We start from the raw sequence: 24,674 nt of genomic DNA on the forward strand, positions 1-24,674 counted from the left end.
GTCCATATTTGAGTCCAGTCAGGACCCCCTGTGTGGTTAGCAATGTTATTAATGAGGGCGAAGTCTTTCCAATTGGAAAAACCAAGAGTGTAGTTACATGAACTAGACCCTAACACGTGGGTTCTGGGGGTTTTTACTTCCCGGAGTAAGCAGACTGATCTGGTCTGGGGGTTCTGAATATGAAAGAACGGGGGTGTGTGATCTGATGAGTAGGGTGGCTGTCGCCAACCAGTAAAAGCACGTAACTGGTGCGTTCTGCCAGTCCTGGGCTGCTTTCCTGTGGTTAACAGAGGAGGACTTGGAGAACCTGGTTGGTAAGGCAAAGTGATTAGATACTGTCCTGTTCTGGTATATAACCCATTCAGCCGTCTGCGCTAATGAAAAAGGAACAGGCACCAAGGGAACGCCTCCATGGGCATGGGTGGGGACATGTGTACATACCCAACAAGAGGAGACATTCACTTTCTTAGCATAAACATAAGACATAAACAGAAATGAATTTGCAGTTATATGGTGCGCTGCCCGCTTCCTCCTGGAAGGCGGGTGGGTGAGAATAGTCCTTCGGTCAGGACCTTGCAGCCTGATTTTCTTGCACCGGTAGTTCCACCGGCAAGTGTGGCGATCGTGGATCAGAGACATTTGCATAGTCAGGACTCGAGGCTGCTGGTCGTCGGTGGTCGTGCAGGTGCGGCCAGGGGTGGTGATCCATCGGAGATCTGGCGTCGTTCCATATCGTGAGGTATTTTCTCGGCACAGAGGTAGACGTCGGCCCCCAGGTAGACATCTCCCTCCTCTGGATGCAGTGAAAGAGAGTAGGGTAGCGAGTACTGTGGCGACGAGGAGGAACTTCATCCTGGTGTCCGTGTCCCTAAGACTCAAAGGAAAAGTTTAAAACATCATGGATACTTAATTAACTTACAATGGTGCAAATGTACCCATGCCTTTTACTGCAGTGGGGGTAGTGAGTAGAACCTGTAGGGGACCATCCCATCGAGGTTCCAAACCTTTACGTGTCCAATTTCGGATTAGGACATAATCCCCAGGGTTGATAGAGATGTCATGGGTAATAGACGGGATCTCTTCCTGGGTGGCACGGACCCGGGAATGTAATCCTTTCAAAATTCTAGTTAGTGCTAATATATAATTAGCCATCTCGGTAGTCATGTAATGAAATTGAACATTCCGTGGAACACTGCTGTCCCAGGGCGTTCGAAAGGGTCTTCCATATAGTATTTCCGCTGGGCTTAGGCGAGTTTTTCCTGCGGGAGTGGCACGTAGTTGGAAGAGTGCTAAAGGCAGGAGTTTGAGCCAAGTGGCCCCAGTGTCTGCTTGTAGTTTAGCGAGTTTAGTCTTTAGAGTCTGATTAGCCCTTTCCACCACTCCAGCGGCTTGTGGTCTTTAGGCACAATGAAACTGTTGCTTTATTCCTAGCAGAGCACAGAATTCCTTATTGATTTGACCTATGAAGTAGGGACCATTGTCAGAGCTCAGCCGGGCTGGGATTCCAAATCGCGGAACAATTTCTCGCATCAACACCTTAACTACTGTCGAGGCCTTGTTATCCGTAGTCGGGTAGGCCTCGATCCATTTGCTAAAAGTATCCACAATGACTAACACATATTTATAGCATTGACATCTTTCCAACTCAATGTAATCCATTTGTAGGGTCTCAAATGGACCCTCAGGTAAGGGGGTTGTGCCAAGATCACAGGGGACGGCCTTACCGGGGTTGTGCTGTTGACAGATTAGGCACCGACTGCTAATTTGTTGGGCCATCTCTTGCAGTCATGGGTGCCACCAGCTTTTTAACAATATGTCCCCTGTGGCACGAGCTCCACAGTGAGTTGCAAAGTGTACACATTCGGTCACCCAGGCTGCCAATGCATCGGGCATACATGTTTGTCCTACCGGGGTGACCCACAGCTTATTTTCGTTATCATATATACATCCTAAATTCTTCCACATATTTACAGCAGTTGCAGGAGCGTCCTCCTGCATTTAGATTATGTCAGCAATGGTTGGCATTGGTTTTTCAGAGGGGGACTTTTCCGAGGGGGTTTTAGTCTGCCTCATCATTCTAGGCACCATTATTTTGCCAGATTTAGAAATTTCTTTTGCCTTCTCGTCCGCTTGCCTGTTGCCCGTTTCCACCAGTCCCGTGCCTTTTGTATGGGCTGCGCATTTTACCACCGCTATCTTGTCTGGGAGCATAAGGGCCTGCAATAACTGGGTTACTAACTGCTGGTGTGAGATGGGTGTACCAGCAGAGGTTAGAAATCCTCTGTTTTTCCATAATTGCCCGAAATCATGTACTACCCCGAAGGCGTATCGGGAATCTGTATAAATATTAACCTTCCTTCCCTTCGCCAATATGCATGCTCGTATTAATGCAAACAATTCTGCTTGTTGGGCAGAAAAGGGAACTTCAAATGTTGCTGCTTCCACTACGTCACCGTCTTGATCGATGATTGCATAGCCAGATTGTCTATCCCCCCTTTCGCCGATGGAAGAACTACCATCGGTGAAAAAGGAACAATCTGAACCCGGGATGGGTATGTCGGAGAGGTCGTCCCGGACCGAGGAGACCTCTCGCAACAGTTGTAGGCAGTCATGAGTTGGGTCGAGCATGTCCGTGGGAGGATACGTCAAAAAGTTAGCAGGGTTGATAGTGGTGCAGTGGGCAAACTGGACTTTCGGATTATTAAGGAGAGCAATCTCATATTTATTCTGACGAGCCATCGTGAGATGTTGGGTTTGTAGCTGTCCCAAAAGAGCTGTAACAGAATGGGAACTATAGACAGTGATATCTTGTTGGAGGGTAATATTAGCAGCTGATTGCAGGCTGTTGTAGATAGCTGCAAGAATTTGGGTACAGATAGGATAGCCAAGGGCTACCGGATCGAGTTTAGAGGAGTAGTATGCGACCGGGCGACAGCGGTCGCCGTGGCGTTGGGTCAGGACAGCTGTGGCGCAGTCGGCAAGGACTGTGCAATAGAGCTGAAAAGGGCGATCGTATAAGGGTCGACCAAGGGCAGGGGCCTGGAGGAGGGCCGTCTTGAGACGGTTAAAGGCCAGTGCGGCTTCCGGGGAAAGGGAAAAAGTATCGGGTTCATTGGTGTAGAGGGGTAAGGAGGCGGGAATCCAAAGTAATATTCGGGATCCACTGACGGCAATAATTGACCATGCCCAGCCACTGACGGAGCTGCTTGGCAGTCGTTGGGGGTGGGAAATCGCAGATAGGGTGGATCCGGTCTGGATCTAAGGAACGAGAGGTGGCAGATATCCTAACACCAAGGAACTTAACAGTAGGTTGAGCAATCATAACTTTCGAGGGAGACAATGTAACCAAGGGAGGCCAGAAAATTGGGTAAAAGTTGAGTATCGGCCCGACATCCCTCCTCAGTAGGGTTAGCGATCAAGAGATCGTCGACGTACTGAACAAGAGTGGAGCCTTGGGAGAAGGCGAGGGATTGTAGTTGGTGTTGGAGACAGCGGGAGAAAAGAATGGGAGAGTGAATAAAACCTTGAGGCAAACGTGTCCAAGTATACTGTTGGCCATTATAAGTGAATGCAAAAAGATATTGGCATGATTGATCGAGTGGCAGAGCGAAAAAGGCATGTTGGAGGTCTACAAGGGAGAAGAATAGTGCATCTGCAGGAACCTGGGCTAGAATGGTCGAGGGCTGGTGGAGGAGGAGGGGGGAAGTCCTCATCCTCATCCAGATTTTGGAAAAGAGTGTCTAATTGTTCTCCCAACTGTTCCTTCAACTGGACCAATTGCATGAATGGTCCCCCTCCTCCCCTTGTTCTCGACCTTGTACTCATGGCCGGGGGTTGATATGCTGGTTGGGACGGCGGTGGTGCATAAGGTGGTGGATTCTGACTTGGGAGGGGTATAATAAATTGGATCGCTGCATTAGGGAGGGGTGGTAGAGGCGGTGGCTGTGGTGGCTGTGGAGGCTTCCGACGTCCCCCGCAATTGAACAGATGTTCCTCATCCCCATCGTCCCCATCCTCCCAACCTTGCTTCGCATTGCTGACCGGCGCCGGGGTAGGAGTAGCATTCTTTCGTTCTTTACATTCCTTTTTTAAGACCTCTACTGTTTTAACAATTCCCCCTTCGGTGAGGCCAATGCCCAATTTCGAGGCATTAGCCTGCCAGCTAGCCAGTGTAGATGCATCTTTAAATGACTGACAGTATTCCCTCCATAAAGCAATTAATTTATTTGCGGTGGAACCGCGATTGTTTTTCCAGATCACCTGTTGGGCCTCTAGGACAGGACCCAAGTCTTTAGGTCCCCCCAGAGGCCATTTATCCTTGCCTAGGTTTTTATGGAGGGCCTCCGGCAATTGTCGGAGTTGCTTTGAGTGTTTGGGGTATTGTTCACAGAGAGCCCGGAGAGCACTGCCCTGGTCATCACAAGTATCTACGGTATCTACCGTATCTACGGGCAGCAGGGTAGCATGGTGGTTAGCATAAATGCTTCACAGCTCCAGGGTCCCAGGTTCGATTCCCGGCTGGGTCACTGTCTGTGTGGAGTCTGCACGTCCTCCCCCTGTGTGCGTGGGTTTCCTCCGGGTGCTCCGGTTTCCTCCCACAGTCCAAAGATGTGCGGGTTAGGTGGATTGGCCATGCTAAATTGCCCGTAGTGTTAAAAGTAGGGTTAAGGGGGAGGTTGTTCAGTTACCGGTATAGGGTGGATACGTGGGTTTGAGTAGGGTGATCATGGCTCGGCACAACATTGAGGGCCGAAGGGCCTGTACTGTTCTATGTTCTATATTACCCATGGTGGAATTCTAATTCCACTCTCGTTTCCTAGTAGTCTAGAGAACACTGCCCGAGAATTACCTAATAGTCTGGAGCACACAGCCCGGAATCGTCTCCTAGCAGTCCCGAGAACCCCGCCTGTAAATTCTAGAGAACACAGCCCGGAATTATGGCGGCAGTCCCAGACCGCCCCTAGTGACGATAACTGCAGGGGTCACTTACCCTCCTTAAAACGGGTTTGCTGGACTGACCTGGATCTCGCAGAGGCTTCTCGACAAACCAACGGCAAGGCTGAGCAACGATCAAACTAGTAGTAGGCGAATACCAAGGTGGAAAAGAAAATTTTACTCACGTTGGGGGCCAAATTCATCCTCTACTTTGAACGAGCTCAGTCGATTACGCCGGTTGGGTAGCGCAGACATTCTGGAGATCCCACCGCTGCCACCAAATGTGAATTGCGCTTTCACATAGCCGTTCGTCAGTCCAGAAGTAAAACACTCGAACACGTTGGTAACGAATATTCGTTTATTCACGGCCGGGACAAATCTCTAAGTAGTTGGGGAACCACCTTCGAGAAGTGCCAAAGTCCCAGAGTACGGACTGTCCCTTTATACAATCACAGCTTAGAGGTGGTCCCCTTAAATTCCTAGATACACCAATGATTTGGCATGGATCCAGAACATGTACTTATATGGAATTATTATCCTGAGGTAGGGTGGTTACTATGACATAATCATTAGCACGGTTCACTAATACTGCTGCTGCTAACGGTTTTCTTATCCTATCCGTCCATCAGGTCCAACTTCCTTATCTCCTTCCCTCTCGTGCTCCTGAGTCAGCTCTTTCACATTCCAATGCCCATTGTCTCAGTTGACAAGGTTTTACACACTCATCTTTGCTGTCTCTGCACTAACAGATACAGAGTTCTGTTCTCATTCCATTCCCTCAAACCTTTAACATCTTTTTACTTGATGATCACAGATATATTTCAGAACCTTAATATTACGTACAGACAGCAAGGTAAAAACAAGACAATAAATGTAATCCACTTCCACACCAGTCCTGTACTGTTTCCAGTGCCAGTACTGTACACACCCCTGTCAGCATCAACGGGGCCGAGGTGGAGATGGTTAGCAGTTTCAAATTCCTCGGGGTGCACATCACCAAAACTCTGTCCTGGTCCACTCACATCGACGCTATCACCAAGAAAGCACAACAGCGCCTATACTTCCTCAGGAAACTAAGGAAATTCGGCATGTCCACATTATCCCTTACCAACTTTTACAGATGCACTATAGAAAGCATCCTATTGGGTTGCATCACAGCCTGGCATGGCAACTGCTCGGCCCAGGACCGCAAGGAACCTCAGAGAGTCATGAATACCGCCCAGTCCATCACACAAACCTGCCTCCCATCCATGGACTCCATCTACACCTCCCGCTGCCGGGGGAAAGCAGGCAGCATAATCAAGGATCCCTCCCACCCGGCTTACTCACTCTTCCAACTTCTTCCATCGGGCAGGAGATACAGAAGTCTGAGAACACGCACGAACAGACTCAAAAACAGCTTCTTCCCCACTGTCACCAGACTCCTAAATGACCCTCTTATTGACTGACCTCATTAACACTACACCTTGTATGCTTCATCCGATGCCAATGCTTATGTAGTTACATTGTATATCTTGTGTTGCCCTATTATGTATTTTCTTGTATTTTCGTGAATTCTGTTTAATTCCCTTTTCTTCCATGTACTGAATGATCTGTTGAGCTGCTTGCAGAAAAATACTTTTCACTGTACCTCGGTACACGTGACAATAAACAAATCCAATCCAATCTAATCCAATCCTGGCAGTGCCCCATGGTCTGCACCATCGCGTCGACACCCTCAGCAATTCTCCTCAGTGATTGGGCAATGCCCACCTGCGACTGAGACAAGCTCCGCAGTGCCTCGGCCATTCCCACCTGAGACGGGGTCATGTCCTGCAGCATCTCATCAAGGTCGTTCTGGTGCTGGGTGACATCCCCCAGCGAGGCAGACATACTGCTGAGACCCTCAACCTTGTCTGTCACCGATAGCGCCATGCCTTGGGCATCTTCATTCATTGTGCTGACATTGTGCACCAGGCTCTCCATTGCGGTCACCATCCTAACAGTGTTGGGCTCGGTGCCTGTAGCCTCTGGGACTCCTCCAAGCAACTATGGATCTGCTGGAGTGACGTTGACACCTCGCTCCCTAACGTCTCCATCAGCCGGCATTATTGGGAAGCTCGGAAGCTCCTTCTTTGCAAAGTCTCGGAGCTGCAGGTACCTAAACCCTTCCCCTTGCGCCAGTCTGTACTTCTCCACAATTCCTCCAACCTTGCCAAACATCTCCCCAGGAACAGATTTTTTATTCCCTTGATTCTCCCTCTCCTCCCATCTCCGGAATCTCCCATCCAACCTCCCCAGCTCAAACCTATAATTCGCCCTAATCGGCATCTCCCTTAACTCAACCCCCAAAGTAAAGTGCTGCCCCCAAATCTTCAGCAATGCCACCACCACCGGACTCCCAGAATACTTGCTCGGCGCCAACGAAAGCAGTGCCGTTGCTAACGCCCTCAACCCCAACCCCTTAAACAATCCTTCCTCCATCCTAACCCATTGGGAGTCGTTCTGCAACCCTCCCCCCCCCCCCCCCCCCCCCCCCGCCCAGCCACAACCCAATCCCTCATCTTCTTGTCTGCTGCTCAATAGTAATACAATAGGTTTGGGAGGCCTGCCCCCCCCCCCCCCCACCTGTCACACTCTCTGCAGGACCACCTTTCTAACCCTAGCTACCATCCCCCCCCCCCCCCCCCCCCCCGATGAACGAGGTGATCACTTTGTCTACTTCACTAAAAATGACTTGGGTAAAAAGACCAGCAGGCACTGGAACAGAAACAAAAATCGTGGCAACATTCATTTTAATCGCCTGCACCCGACCCGCCAATGACAGAGGAGGATTGTCCCACCTTACTAAATCAGCCTCCACCCTCCCCACCAAGCTAGTGAAATTGTACCTACAGAGCACCCTCCCCTCCCAGTCCCACGCCACCTGCAGCCCCAGATACCTGAAGTGGGTTGCCACCCTGCGAAATGGCAGCCCTCCCACTGCCGCCCCCTCTCCTGGCTGGGGCACCATAAAAAACTCACTTTTCTCTAAATGTAGTTTCTATCCTGAAAACGTCCCGAATCTTCGAAGAAGTCCCTTTATGCTCCCCACTGACGTACTCGGCTCTGAAATATAAAACAATAGATCATCTGCATACAAGAATACCCTCTGTTCCACCCCATCCCCCAGCTCTAGCCCCTTTCCACAGTCCCAAACTCTTGAGAGCAATGGCCAATGGCTCTATCGCTAATTAAAATAGCAGGGGGGACATACTACACCCCTGCTTGGTACCCAAGTGCAGAGGAAAGTACCCCAAGCTCATATTATTTGTGTGAATACACGCCATAGTATCCCTATATAATAGCCGTACCCACTTCATAAACCTCCATAAATCCCAAATCTTTCTAGGACTGCCATCAAGTACCCCAACTCTACCCGATCAAATGCCTTTTCTGTATCTCGTGCCACCGCCAACTCCATCTCTGTTCGAGGCCGGCGTCATGACCACATTTAATAACGTTCTAACATTCGAGAATAGCCGTCTTCCTTTCACAAACCCTGTCTAGTCTTCCCCCATTACCTTCGGGAGGCACCCCTCCAGCCTAACCGCCAGCACCTTCGCCAGGATCTTGGCGTCTACATTCAGTAATGATATGGGCCTATATGACCCACACTCTGTCGGGTCCATGTTATTCTTAACGACAGGGAGATTGAGGCCTGTCCCAAAATTTGTAGTAGCCTCCCCTCCTTAACGCCTCCTCAACCATCCCCACCATCAACGGTGCCAACTTGTCTTTGAACTTCTGATAATACTCCACTGGGAACCCATCTGACTCTGTCGCCTTCCCCAATTGCATCATGCCGATTGCCTCCTTTACCTCTTGTTCCCCCACCAGTCCCTCCAGCCTAGCCCTATCTTCCTCCTCCAGCCTAGAATACTCTAACCCATCCAGGAACTCCCTCATCCCTCGTTCCTCTCCCAGTGGCTGCGACCTATACAGCTGTTCATAAAACTCCCCAAACAACTTATTAATCTGCACCGGAGCACCACCAATTTCCCTGTCCTATCCCGCACCTGGACCATCTCCCTCGCTGCCGCCTCCCTCCAAAGCTGTCCTGTCAACATGACCTTCTCCCATGTTCATAAACTGCTCCAGCTTGCTAAGAAAGTATCCATGGTTTACTGCATGGCTTTATATATATGTGAGCTTTATTTCTGTGTATTCTCAGATTAAAATGCAGAACAAATGAAAATTAGATATTAAAATAAACAAAATAATGCAGATCTAATACACAGAATTTCAAACAAGAACAGAGAATGTTGGAAAAGCTCAGCAGGTCTGGTAGCATCTGTAGGAAGTGAAAACAGAGTCTGCCTGACTCTACTCTCTTTAGTTCTGATGAGTCAGATGGACACCAAACATTAACTCTGTTTTCTCTCCCTACTGATGCTGACAGACCTGCTGAGCTTTTCCAGCATTCTCTGCTCTTGTTGAAAATTATATATTATGGCCATGATACGTGGCCTCCTACCAAATTCCATTAAATGTTTTGATATTATGAGTACATATAATCCTAAAATTAGAACCTAAGTATGTGTAGTTTTGGCTACAAATGTTTAAATAAATATAAGAGTTCTAAAAAAACACTGACACATCTCAGCAACTTATTTTTAATATACATTCAGATCAATCAAATGCTTTGTTGGAGTTAAGATATGTTTAACAGCAGAGATAGGGATTAATTATCAGAAGAATGTAGTTTGATAAATTAGAAGTCAAACAACATTGAAACAAAGAAACAATTTGATCACAAGCTGATCACTCAAATTATTTGTAAACAGATTAGAACAATATGCATGAACACCCTGAAATTTTTTATTTAGTAGTTTTGATTAGGATTATTTCTTATCTTGTGCTGCATATGACAGCATTTTAATTTAATAACCTTTATTGTCACAAGTAGGCTTACGTTAACACAGCAATGAAGTTACTGTGAAAATCCCCTAGTCGCCACATTCTGGTGCCTGTTTGGGTACACAGAGGGAGAATTCAGAATGTCCAATTTACCTAACAGCACGTCTTTTTGGAAGTGGGAAGAAACCGGAGCACCTGAAGGAAACCCACGCAGACACAATCCGCACAGACAGTGACCCAAGCCGGGAATTGAACCTGGGACCCTGACGCTGTGAAGCTGTGCGACCATGAAAGGTAATTTGAGATATGAATGAGAAGTTCCACTATGCTTGTCAATAAAAAAACACTATTTACTACTGGGACTGTGAATTGGTTTAGATAACAAGTGCTGTACATTAGATCTGCAGAGAAAACTGGCTACAACACAAAATAAAACTTGGAATTTCTCTGTAATCAACTGCAAGAATTATTTTATAATTATTAATTCTTCAAATTAAGACTGTAATCCTGGGTAAGGCAAGTGGAGGACCCTGGCAGTTGACCATACTGAATACAAAGAATAAAGAACAAAGAAAAGTACAGCACAGAAACAGGCTCTTCGGCCCTCCAAGCCTGCGCCGACCATGCTGTCTGTCTAAACTAAAATCTTCTACACTTCCGGGGTCCATATCCGTCTATTCCCATCGTATTCATGTATCTGTCAAGATGCCCCTTAAACGTTACTATCGCCCCTGCTTCCACCATCTCCTCCGGCAGCGCGTTCCAGGCACCCACTGCCCTTGGTGTAAAAAATGCGCCTCGTACATCTCCTCTAAACCTTGCCCCTTGCACCTTAAACTTATGCCCCCTAGTAATTGACCCCTCTACCCTGGGAAAAAGCCTCTGACTATCCACTCTGTCTATGCCCCTCATAATTTTGTAGACCTCTATCAGGTCTCCCCTCAACCTCCGTCATTCCAGTGAGAACAAACCGAGTTTATTTGAGTACAAGAGTTGGCAGGTCATGTTCCAGTTGTATAAGACTTTGGTTCGGCCACATTTAGAATACTGCGTGCAGTTCTGGTCAACACATTACCAAAAGGATGTGGATGCTTTGGAGAAGGTGCGGAGGAGGTTCACCAGGATGTTGCCTGGCATGGAGGGCGCTAGCTATGAAGAGAGGTTGAGTAGATTAGCATTATTTCCATTAGAAAGACGGAGGTTGAGGGGGGACCTCATTGAGGTCTATAAAATCATGAGAGGTATAGACAGGGTGGATAGCAAGAAGCTTTTTCCCAGAGTGGGGGACTCAATTACTAGGGATCACGAGTTCAAGGTGAGAGGGGAAAAGTTTAAGGGAGATATGCGTGGAAAGTTCTTTACACAGAGGGTGGTGGGTGCCTGGAACGCATTGCCAGCGGAGGTGGTAGAGGCGGGCACGATAGCGTCATTTAAGATGTATCTAGACATACATGAATGGGCAGGGAGCAGAGGGATACAGATCCTTAGAAAATAGGCGACAGTTTTAGATAGAGGACCTGGATCGGCACAGGCTTGGAGGGCCGAAGGGCCTGTTCCTGTGCTGTAATTTTTCTTTGTTCTATTCAACCTCTCATCATAGCTCATGACCTCCATACCAGGCAACATCCTGGTAAATCTCTTCTGCACCCTCTCTAATGCCTCCACATCCTTCTGGTAGTGTGGCAACCAGAATTGAACACATTACTCCAAGTGTGGCCTAACTAAGGTTCTATTCAGCTGCAACATGACTTGCCAATTTTTATACTCATTGCCCTGGCCAATGAAGGCAAGCATGCCATATACCTTCTTGACTACCTTCTCCACCTGTGTTGCCCCTTTCAGTGACACATGGACCTGTACACCTAGATCTCTCTGACTGTCAATACTCTTGAGGGTTCTACCATTCACTGTATATTCCCTACCTGTATTAGACCTTCCAAAGTGCATTACTTCACATTTGTCCGGATTAAACTCCATCTGCCATCTCTCTGCCCAAGTAGCCAAACAATCTAAATCCTGCTGAATGGGTAGTCTCCTGTGTCTTCTTTCATGAAATGGCTTGAACAAAACTTGATAACAAATTAACAGAGTAGTTATATGACATAATCAGCTATCTTACAACATGGTATGTATTCTTTAATATCGACTGGCCTCCAAAGAAACGTACTATCTTATATAACTAAATTCTACATTGTGTCCCATGTTAAGCGGTAGAGGTCTGTTTCTAATCACAAACATAAATACAATTGACTGCATTTGGTTTTTGGCAGACTCAATCCAACTAACAAAAGACCTGCTGAACATATTCCATGCTGCACTTACTAAGCTTAATAAAAGCAGGTGCCAAGAACTAAGTTTGACTGGAAGACACTGGTAGGAGCTCAAATCCATCTATTTCTCATGTTGTAATCACATTTAAGTACTGTGAAAGAATTCCCTGGTGAAATACTTCTAAAATGAATTTAATTCATAATTCATTTTAATGAGGTGCAATACCTTGAAAGATACTCATACTCCCCATGCATGAGAGTCAACATTGACAGTTCTCCAGATGTTATTGGCGACCTTCTTGAAATTCCCCTAAATAGAGATACAACAAAAATTATGTTTGTAAGAATCTCAGCCCAAATGTTGTGTAAAAGTAGTAATGGTATTTGTCATTATCAAACTCATTTGATTGTTTTATATTCAGGTTGTAATATCAATTAACCTCAAACATAGAGGGTAACTTAAAACTTCAAATTTGATCATTCTTCATGTTTACTATGATTATTTGCTTTTCATGGCTAGTTGGCACTGAGATCTACAATTGTTAAAAGGATATCCTTTCCTGACTCTGCTAAAAAATAATTCCCAGTATCTCTGTTCAATATAGATAAAATAGAGGATAAAAATATTAATCTTAAATTAGAGGCGGCTTGTTATGTCATTGTCTCGGCTGTGATATCACATGAGTCATTTTTCTTTGCTGTACTTGCAGTAGAGATGTAAGGTCAGCAACTCTGATTTAAAAATCAAAATGAGCTCCAAGTGCTGCATTTGCTACTGTTCAAGTGGCACTGCTGAGTTATGTTAAAGAATTGCTATGTTAATTGCAAATGGTTGTGCACCACTTCAACTAAAACAACTTGTACATATTTGAATTTTCAGCATGGATAAGTTGTCTCTCAGGAAATTAAAATACTCAGCCTTAACATTTCAGATAATTTCACAGTATTTTTCTGAATGGCTGTTCTTGTTCAGGCTCCCAGCTATGTGCCCCCCCCCCCACCCCCCTGCCACACACACCCCTCAACACCCCCCCCCCCCCCCCCCCCCCCCACCACTTGAAGACAACTGTTTTACTTTTGTGATAATCATGTTTTTTTTTACAATAATTATGCAAGATTATAGCCAGGCCTTGTTTCTTACAGTTATTTGTGTATCAATTTATTATGAATGCTGAAAACTATAAAGTAACCACTCTAAAATATTCCATATACTAAGACTGCTGTCATTGTTAGTACAGTATTTACATGTGATTGCACACAAAACACAATGGATAATGAGTGGGACCGCCATAGATTTCTAAAGTTGGAAATGCTGAATGTCTAGTTTGTTAGTATGAGTTTGCCAAAAAATGCATGCTGTTAACTGAATTCATTATTATTAATAACAAGACTTCCACTTGACATGGAACTCAGAGTTGAATGCGATTTACCAAACAACGCTCTTTTATTTGAAGATGACACATTAGTTAATGAGGAGGAGTAACTGTTTGAGTTAATTTGGATTATAGAACATAGAACATAGAAAAATACAGCACAGAACAGGCCCTTCGGCCCACGATGTTGTACCGAAATGTGTCCTCGATTAAGAACAAATGAATCTACACCCCATCATACTACTGTAATCCATGTACCTATCCAATAGCCGCTTGAAGGTCCCTAATGTCTCCGACTCAATTACTTCCACAGGCAGTGCATTCCATACCCCACTACTTTCTGGGTAAAGAACCTACCTCTGACATTCCCCCCTGTATCTTCCACCATTTACCTTAATTTATGTCCCTTGTAATGGTTTGTCCCACCCGGGGAAAAAGTCTCTGACTGTCTACTCTATCTATTCCCCTGATCATAGAACATAGAACATTACAGCGCAGTACGGGCCCTTCGGCCCTCGATGTTGCGCCGACCTGTGAAACCATCTGAAGCCTATCTGTCCTACACTATTCCATTTTCATCCATATGTCTATCCAGTGACCACTTAAATGCCTTAAAGTTGGCGAGTATACTACTGTTGGCAGGCCAGATAGGCGTTCCAGCACCCTACTACTCTCTGAGTAAAGGAGGAAACTGCATCTGACATCTGCCTATTATCTACCACCCCCAATTTTAATCTGTTGTCCCCTCGTGTTTGTCATCCCAATCCAAGGAAAAAGACTCTCACTGCCACCCTATCAAACCCGGCCTGAATATTTATATGTTCTCTATTAGTCAACCTCTCAGCCTCTTCTCTCTAACAAAACCAACCTTCAAGTCCCCTGAGCACTTTCCTCGTAAGACCTTCCCTCCATACCAGGCAACATCCTAGTAAATATCCTCTGAACCCCTTTCCAAAGCTTGACATCCTTCCTATATGTGGTGACCAGAAGTGCACGCAGTACTCCAGGAGCGGCCCGCACCAGAGTATGTACAGCTGCAGCATGACCTCGTGGCTCCGAACTCAATCCCCCTACTGATAAAGGCTAGCACACCATAAGCCTTCTTAACAGCCCTATTAACCTGGGTGACAACTTTCAGGGATTTATATACCTGGATGCCGAGATCCCTCTGTTTATCTACACTACCAAGAATTTTGCCATTAGCCCAGTACTCTGCATTCCTGTTACTCCTTCCAAAGTGAACCACCTCACACTTTTCCGCATTAATCTCCATCTGGCACCTCTCAGCCCAGCTCTGCAGCTTATCTATGTCCCTCTGTAACCTATAACATCCTTCAGCACTATCCACAACTCCACCGACCTTCGTGTCATCTGCAAATTTACTAACCCATCCTTCTACTCCCTCTTCCAGGTCATTTATAAAAATGACAAACAGCAGTGGCCCCAAAACAGATCCTTGCGATACACCACTAGTAACTAAACTCCAGGATGAACATTTGCCATCAACCACCACCCTCTGTTTTCTTTCAGCTAGCCAATTACTGATCCAAACTGCTAAATCACCTTCAATCCCATACTTCCGTATTTTCTGCAATAGCCTGCCATGGGGAACCTTATCAAACGCCTTACTGAAATCCATATACACCACATCAACCGCTTTACCCTCATGCACCTGTTTGGTCACCTTCTCAAAAAACTTAATAAGGTTTGTGAGGCATGACCTGCCCTTCACAAAACCGTGTTGACTATCGCTAATCAACTTGTTCTTTTCAAGATGATTATACACCCTATCTCTTATAACCTTTTCCAACATTTTACCCGCAACCGAAGTAAGGCTCACAGGTCTATAATTACCAGGGTTGTCTCTACTCCCCTTCTTGAACAAGGGGACAACATTTGCTCTCCTCCAGTCTTCCGGCACTATTCCTGTCGACAAAGATGACATAAAGATCAAGGACAAAGGCTCTGCAATCTCCTCCCTGGCTTCCCAGAGAATCCTAGGATAAATCCCATCTGGCCCAGGGGACTTATCTATTTTTACACTTTCCAAAATTGCTAACACCTCCTCCTTGTGAACCTCAATCCCATCTAGCCTGGTCGACTGTACCTCTCCCCTCGCTCTCACTATGTCCCCGCCGCTCTCCTCGCGCTCTTTCACTGTGTCCCCACCGCTCTCCTCGCGCTCTTTTATCCTGAGTCTCCGCCGCTCTCCTCGCACTCTTTCACTGTGTCCCCGCCGCTCTCCTCGCGCTCTTTTATCCTGAGTCTCCGCCGCTCTCATCGCGCTCTTTCACTGTGTCCCCGCCGCTCTCCTCGCGCTCTTTCACTGTGTCCCCGCCGCTCTCCTCGCACTCTTTATTCTGAGTCTCCGCCGCTCTCCTCGCACTCTTTCACTGTGTCCCCGCCGCTCTCCTCGCGCTCTTTATTCTGAGTCTCCGCCGCTCTCCTCGCACTCTTTCACTGTGTCCCCGCCGCTCTCCTCGCGCTCTTTTATCCTGTGTCCCCGCCGCTCTCCTCGCGCTCTTTCACTGTGTCTCCGCCACGCTCCTCGCGCTCTTTCACTATCAAGCTCTATCAAGTCGTCCCTCATCCTTCTCCGTTCTAATGCGAAAAGGCCTAGCACCCTCAACCTTTCCTCGTAAGACCTACTGTCCATTCTAGGCAACATCCTGGTAAATCTCCTTTGCACCTTCCCGAAAGCTTCCACATCCTTCCTAAAATGAGGCGACCAGAACTGCACACAGTACTCCAAATGTGGCCTTACCAAGGTTTTGTACAGCTGAATCATCACCTCACGGCTCTTCAATTCAATCCCTCTGCTAATGAATGCTAGCACACCAGAGGCCTTCTTTCCAGCTCTAAATCCATTATGCACCTGGAGGATTTACAATTTGGACCCTTCACATCAGAACATAAAATGAGTATTGTGCATATGAATAAAACCTGCACTGTTTCCTGTTTGTCTAACTTGATATCCAATGCATCATTAGATGTAAATACAACCCCACATTGCCAACAATCAAACTGAAATATTACCATGACTGTAGTATCACTTGGGATCTGATAAAAAAATTCCTTTACACTTGGTCACCAAAACCTCTCTTCACTGGATCATCAAAATTCAATCGAATTAATCTTTAATATTGTAATGGTAAAAATGTACCAGATCTTTGAGAAAAAGTGGTTTGTTTCACACTATCAATTTGTTTATGCATCTTTTCTCAACAAAAAAAATGAACTGAATTTTGAAAGCATTTCAAGTGAACATAAAAACTTTGGGAACCATTGGCTGGGATTCTCCCCTACCCGGAGGGGCGGGGGGTCCCGGCGTGTTGGAGTGGCGTGAACCATGGGGGCACCCCCCCGGGGTCAGATCGCCCCCCCCCCCCCCAGCGCCCACCCGTGCCGCCAATCCCACCGGTAAGGTAGGTGGTTTAAACCACGGCAGCGGGAGAGGTTTGTCAGCGGCGGGACTTCGGCCCCATCGCGGGCCGGAGAATCGCCACGGGGGGGCCTGCCGACCGGCGCGGCGCGATTCCCACCCCCGCCGAATCTCAGGTGGCGGAGAATTCGGGACACGGCAGGGGTGGGATTGACGCGGGCCCCGGGCGATTTTCCAACCCGGCGGGGGGTCGGAGATTCCTGCCCATTATCTTTCAAATATCAGGTAAAGTCACCATAGTCCCAGATGACCTGAGGCTGGTTTCTCCTTTGACAGAGAGAACTGACTGGTGGTGATTTAACCTGAGGATCATCATACCACGGGGGAGAGGCAAGGTTGAGAAGATGGAGCCTTCATGAATAACCTCAGCTGGTACGAGAATTGAATCGCGCTGTTGGCCTCGCTCTGCATCACAAACCAGCTGTCTAGCCAATAGGGCTATGGTGGTAGAGTGATTATGCTACTGAATAAGTAATCCAACAGTCTTGGAAGTTTTTGGACTTTGGAGGTTTTCAGTATCAGGATCATTTTTGGATACAGGTCCCCGTTTGTCATAATATTGGAACTTCAGACGTATTCCAATGGGAGCCGGCCAATTAAGAACTGCCTCTGGGATTTCTGTCCAAGTAGGGATGGTAGATAGGCAGAAGAGGCTGGAGGACTAATCAACACTGGCATTGGGTGGCCGGAGGCCTTCATCCTTTAACTGAAAGGAAGTACAGCTACAGTGACTGGGATATACACTGGAGCCAATAAGAGGGAGGGGAGATGAGGCTGAAGGTGCTGGAAAGCTTTACTTTAACTCAAGTACTCTTGTGTAACCATGTGGGACTGCTGCAAAGACAGGCCTATACCAGCAGAAGACCATTGGTGTTCCATTTTCAGCAAGTAAAGATCAGATGAAGCGACTGCGATCTCCTGCTGTGCATCCACCTCCTGTGAGTTGTTGAGATATGCACACTTTGGGGTCCTGGTCACTCCTAGGAAGATTGGAATGTCTGACGATATCCCTATTGATTATCTCCTCAACTATATCAACTGGCTTCCCACTGCTGCAGCCTTGAAGCTGCCTCTCGTAAAAGTGTAAGGAGACAAGAGAACATCGGGGAGCATGATTTGCCATTATCCCAGCCCTGCCTCCTCTAAAAACACTTCCAAATTTCTGGGAAAATTCCCCCTTGAATTCAAATCCCATCACAGCAGCTGGGGCATTTCAATTCAATGAATTAAATAAACCTAAAATAAATTGCTACCACCCGTAACAATGACCACAAAACTACCAGATTGACATAAAAACTCATGGACGCCCTTTCGGAAAGGATGTCTCCTGTCCTTTCCCTGGTCTGATCTGTATGTAACTCTAGATTCAAAATAATATGGTTGGCTGTTAACTTTCCTCTGAAATGGCCCAGCAAACCACTTAGTTATTTTCAAGTAGTAGCTCACTCCCATCTTCTCAAGAACAATTAGAGATGAACTATATATGCTGACCTTGTCATTGACACCCACTTACCAAAAACAAAATTACAACCGTACTCGTGAGAGAGAGATTGACAAAAGGCAAGTGTGGTAACGTGATTCCTTTAAGGAGGCCATGGACCATGTGACTAGCTCAGGGCCAATTATGAGCAAAGCCCGGCCAATGGTGACCCTGGGAGCAGGACCCCGGGCAACATGGACCAGGGATCTGAAGTGTAAAGATCTGGTGTGGGATTCTCCGAGCCTCCACGGTGAAATCCCACTCGGCGCAGGGGTGGAGAATGTGAGTCAGACCCGCGATCGGGTCCAATGCCTCCCCGCGAACTGGAGAATCATCACCAGTTGCGCATGCGCGGTCGACGCAGAGCCGGCTGGGGGCCATTAAAAAAGGCACCCGCGGCGATTCTCAGCCGGCAGCTGGCTGAGTTCCCGCCAGTGTGGTTCCCTCATAGAACATAGAACATAGAACAGTACAGCACAGAACAGGCCCTTCGGCGCTCGATGTTGTGCCGAGCAATGATCACCCTACTCAAACCCACGTATCCACCCTATACCCTATACCCGTAACCCAACCCCCCCTTAACCTTACTTTTTAGGACACTACGGGCAATTTAGCATGGCCAATCCACCTAACCCGCACATCTTTGGACTACCCAGCGGACACTTGGAGTGGCGGCTGCGGACCCAGGGTTCCAATCAGGGGCCACCAATCGGCAGGCGCATGCAATCTGGGGGGCTGAGGGCTATATTGTTGGGGCCAGCTTGTTATGTGGGTCCGCCATGTTGCGCGGACCCGCGGCCGGAAGTGCAGGGCCCCGTATCGGCAGTCAGAGCTGTGTGGAGTACTTTGGGCCCTGTTAGCTCCCTTCAAAACGAAGAAACACTCTGGACTTTCTCCAGGAAAGTCCGCAGTGATTCCCGCCCGTTTTCCCGCGGGCGTGGGGACATAGCCAGATTTTCAGAGAATTCCGCCCCGTTGGATTGAGTTCTGTGCCTGTTATCTAACTGTTTTCCCTTTGATCAATAAACTCTTTTGTTTACCACTGGAAGCCTCCAGTGTACGTTTCAGGCCTCCACAGAAAGCCTAGATTTTCTGATTGTATGTTTATTCTTTTAAATATTTTCTTCACAGTATAGAAGATGTTGACAAGGCATATCTCTGGATGTGTTGAGAAGGCAGTACTCTGCTTGACAGCTGCAGTTCGTGTGCTGATGGTGCTTTCACAATGTTCTTAGATAGGGAATTCTAGGACATTGATTCAACGACAATGAAGGAACTGCAATATGTTAAAGTCAGGATTCTGTGTGACTTGTAAGTAATGGTGCTCGTAGGATCTTGTTGCTCATGTCCTGCTTCTGTGTTACAGCTTGCAGGGGTATGAGTGCTGTTGAGTTGTCCCAGTACATCTTTTAGAGAATAGATACTGCTCAAGGAATCAAAATTCAATTTAGTGGCAGGAGAAACAATCAAGTGGATGGGCCTTATGGTTTGAAGTTTCTTGAGTGTAGTTGTGGCTACACACTTCCAGATTGGTCAGTATTCCAGAGAGTTCAGTATTTTTGAAATTATTCTGCCTTGCTCTTGTAGCCTTGATGTATATGGCTGGCCCAGTTAAACCTCTGATCATGACTCCTTGAAACATTGCTTCCTTGTCTTCAAATCCCACATTGTCACACCCCTCCCTAACCTCTCCAGGTTTATAATCCTTCAAGATATCTGTGCTCGTTCAAATCGGGCTTCTTCAGTGTTGGTCGTTCTGGGTGAGTGTGCTTAACACTCAATTTGGCTCTGTTTCTTTACTTAGCTCTGGAGTCGCCAGGTATCGTTAAGACACCACCACAAGGTCAAGGTGAAGTTGAAAGCAATAAAACCATACACCAATTAGTAAGTCCAAACAACCGAGTTTATTATAATACAATTATAATAACTACCCATGCACACGCTAAAAGGATTAAACTTAGTCCTACCGCTAAATAAACTAATACTTATCTCGAAGGAACTGCCTGGTCAGGGAACAAGGCCTCTTGCTCTGCTCTGGTCTGCAGACTTCAGGTTGGTATAAGTTAAAAGGGGTCAGGAGTGCCTATCTCTGGTAGCGATCGTTGTGACGCACTTACTTGCTGGCGGCTGCTGTCCGAACTCTCTCCTCTCTCTCGTTCAAGGTCTTCTTGGCAAAAGCTGGTCGAGGTGCTGGTCCACGGAGGAGTGTTGGTCAAAGAGAGAGAAGGGCTGGACGAGAAGACTGAACCATGTGTGGGACCTGTCTTTTATAGGTCCCAGGGATCCGCGCCCCTTTGGGCGGACTCCCTTACCTGCTTGGAATCGATTGGGTCTCTTCCCAATCGATATGTTTGAATCCCCCCAATACTGAGGCTGTTCCTTAGCTACTGGGCGGGCCTTCAGGCTCTTTGTTTTCAAACCTTGCTGGTGCCTGAGTGTCTGGTATCCTTTACAATGTTGCAGTTGCTTCCCCAATTGTGTCCATTGTCTCTGGAATCGTTCCATTAACATGCTAATTATCCCGGTGATTGCCTCATTAGTATGCGGAATGTTCATTTCGGTGCTGTCTGCTTTCTTAGCAGACAGAATCCACACCTGCTAGGTGCAGCCTACTGGGGCTGCAAACATTGTCCATTTTATCCTGTATGCTTTGCGTTCCTCCATTTTGTATTCAGGGAAATGGCCAACTTCGGTGGCTACATCAGTATTCCCAATATTAAATGCTCCACCATTGACAGCCATGTCTTCAGATACTAAGGCCCTAAGCTCCGGAAATCTCCTTTCTAAACTTCTCACCTCTCTATATGTTTAAGTCAATCTTAAAAATCTTTTTCTTTAATCAAGCTTTTGGCCACCTGCCCTAATATCACCTTATGTGGTTCAGTGTCAAATGTTGTTTGATAATAAACTTGTGAAATGCATTGGGACATTTTACTATGTTAAAGGTACACTATAAATACAAATTGTTTTTATTGTTGATCTTGGTGTCATTGAAGGCAATAGGAAGATAATTAGGCTGGTTCTTGTTAGAGATGGTGAAAGCTTGACATCTCCGTGGCATGAACATTATCTGATGCATGCTAATCCAAGTTTGAATATTATCCAGGTGTAATGAACTCCAACTGGCTTTATTGGTTGGCCAATTGGAGTATGAGCTCCCTCAATGATAGCTCATTGAGGGGGCCCATATAATCACCTGTGTAGGCTTTGTGAGAGTCTTAAGTTGACTGGACTGCTAGCAGCACTGTTTGTAGCTGCTCCTGTAATATCGTTATTGTAAATAAATATTGGTGTGGTGATGGAACTCCTGCCTCCCGTGGATTACTACACCAGGTTTGACAGAAGAATGGCAGAAGAAGAGGGCAGCACGGTAGCATTGTGGATAGCACAATCGCTTCACAGCTCCAGGGTCCCAAGTTCGATTCCGGTTTGGGTCACTGTCTGTGCGGAGTCTGCACATCCTCCCCGTGTGTGCGTGGGTTTCCTCCGGGTGCTCCGGTTTCCTCCCACAGTCCAAAGATGTGCAGGTTAGGTTGATTGGCCATGATAAATTGCCCTTATTGTCCAAAATTGCCCTTAGTGTTGGGTGGGGTTACTGGGTTATGGGGATAGGGTGGAGTTGTTGACCTTGGGTAGGGTGCTCTTTCCAAGAGCCGGTGCAGACTCGATGGGCTGAATGGCCTCCTTCTGCACTGTTAATTCTATGATTCTATTATTAGAGATGTGTGTGCAACAGCCTCACTCTTGACCTTATGACAGATGGATGGCATATTTTTGGAGGCTTCATCACACTTACCTTCCCTCCTCAAACTGTCCCATCCCACTCATTCCCATCATTGGCCCATCCTCCAGTTGCACTTCCTTCCTATGGAAATTGGAGACGGAAAAGACTCTTTTTTATCCAATTTGATTAATCTTGACTGTTAGTGAAACAGCCTTTTGTACAACTAAAATCTGAAAAGGTTCAAAGAATATGAAGAAAATCTTAATTTTCGTCTGATTTTCTTTCTCTGCTGATTATTTAATACTGTGTCCTAGAGATTAATTTTCAATTCCTATAGACTTCAGGCCAATATTCCCTCTTATATCTCGTGCCTGTGCACAGCCTTTGTTGCACTGTGCAGTCCCTTTAAAATTGCTGCAAGATTGTGCATGCCTGTATCTTAATAATAATAATAATCTTTATTATTGTCACAAGTAGGCTTACATTAATACTGCAATGAAGTTACTGTGAAAATCCCCCAGTCGCCACACTCCGGTGCCTGTTCGGGAACACAGAGGAAGAATTCAGAATATCCAATTCACGTAACAGCACTTTTTTTCAGGACTAAAGGGAATTATAAAGGCCTAGACTACTTCTTTCTTGCACAATAAGTTCCAGATTGTTTTTTAAAATATTTTTATTAAAGACATTTTCATTATACACAAACCAAAGAGAAAAAGCAACAACATCAACACACAACAGGCAATAACCATATCCAAACTTGGCCCCCTCTCCTCCAGTCCACATCCCCCTTTCCCCATATCAGAACAGATCCTAACCAAAAGAAAGGAATACCCCCCCATATCTCCTGGTCCACACCATCAGCGCTGACACCACCACAGGGCCCATGGAGTACCTGGCCAACAAGAGGTGCCAGCAATAATGGCCCCAAACAGGCCCCCTACATGAGGTCTCCTCCATCCGCCCCACACCGACCTCTCCTCCACCTCCCACGTCCTAACCTTTGCGATATTTGTTGCCCAATAGTAATTCTGCAGATTTGGCAATGCCAGCCCCCCTCTCTGTCTATCATAGAACATAGAACATAGAACAGTACAGCACAGAACAGGCCCTTCGGCCCTCAATGTTGTGCCGAGCCATGATCACCCTACTCAAACCCACGTATCCACCCTATACCCGTAACTCAACAACCTCCCCCTTAACCCTACTTTTATTAGGACACTACGGGCAATTTAGCATGGCCAATCCACCTAACCCGCACATCTTTGGACTGTGGGAGGAAACCGGAGCACCCGGAGGAAACCCACGCACACAGGGGGAGGACGTGCAGACTCCACACAGACAGTGACCCAGCCGGGAATCGAACCTGGGACCCTGGAGCTGTGAAGCATTTATGCTAACCACCATGCTACCCTGCTGCCCCAAAGAACACCCTGCTAATCTGGGGAACCTTGCCCGCCCATAGAAACTCCAAGACTATTTAATTGATCCTCCTAAAAAAATGACTTTGGCACAAAGATCGGAAGGAATCGAGGAAAAGCTTTGGCAACACCGTCATCTTTACCGTCTGGACCCTCCCAGCTAATGATAACGGCAAAACATCCCACCCCTTAAAATTCTCCTTCATTCCTTCAACCAAATTCACTAAGTTGAACTTGTGCAGCTATGTCCAGCTCTATGCCACTTGTATGCCCAGATACCGAAATCTTACCACTACCAGCCGAAATGGCTACTTCCACAGACTCCTCCCCTGCCCCCGCAAGCTAATTGAGAACACGTCGCTCTTCCCCATGTTGAGTTTATAACCCGAGAACGGACTAAACTCCCCCAAAATCACCATAATCCAATCTAAATCACCACCAGATTCGAAATATACAATAGGAGATTGTTCGCGTACAAAGAGACAATACCCTCTCGCCCCTCCCCGAGGCCCTGAGTGCTATAACCAATGGCTCAATCACTAGGGCAATAAGCACTGGGGAGAGCGGACACCCCTGCCTCATCCCCTGCTGTAATCTAAAGTACTCTGAACTAACGCTATTCATCTCGGACACTCACCTTAGGGGCCTTATACAGCAGCCTCACCAAATCTACGAAACCCTGCACTAACCCAAACCATTCCTACACCTCAAACAAATATGCCCATTTGACCTGGTCAAATGCTTTCGCCATGTCTATCGACAATACCACTTCCACTTCCCAGCCTCCCAGAGGCATAATGATCACATTTAATAACCTCTGGACATTAGCTGATAGCTGTCGCCCGTTCACGAAGCCGGTCTGTTTCTCCCCTATCATGGTATAGGGGGTAACATTAGGATGGATAGAGGGTTGGTTAAGGGAGTCGGCTTATGTGTCATTTTCAGGTTGGGAAGATGTAATGAGGGATGTGACGCAGCTGCTCACTCTGGGATTTCAACTATTTACAATCTATATTAGTGGCTGGAATGATGGGGTCAAATTAATGGTTGCTAAATTTGCTGATGACGTAAATGCAAGAAGCTAAGTTATGAAGAGGATATAAGGGGCCCGATTTACTGGTCTCGTTGCACCTCACCTGGTGATGCGATGA

The sequence above is a fragment of the Scyliorhinus canicula genome, chromosome 8 (genome assembly GCF_902713615.1).
Source record: "Scyliorhinus canicula chromosome 8, sScyCan1.1, whole genome shotgun sequence".
NCBI classification, from domain to species: domain Eukaryota; kingdom Metazoa; phylum Chordata; class Chondrichthyes; order Carcharhiniformes; family Scyliorhinidae; genus Scyliorhinus; species Scyliorhinus canicula.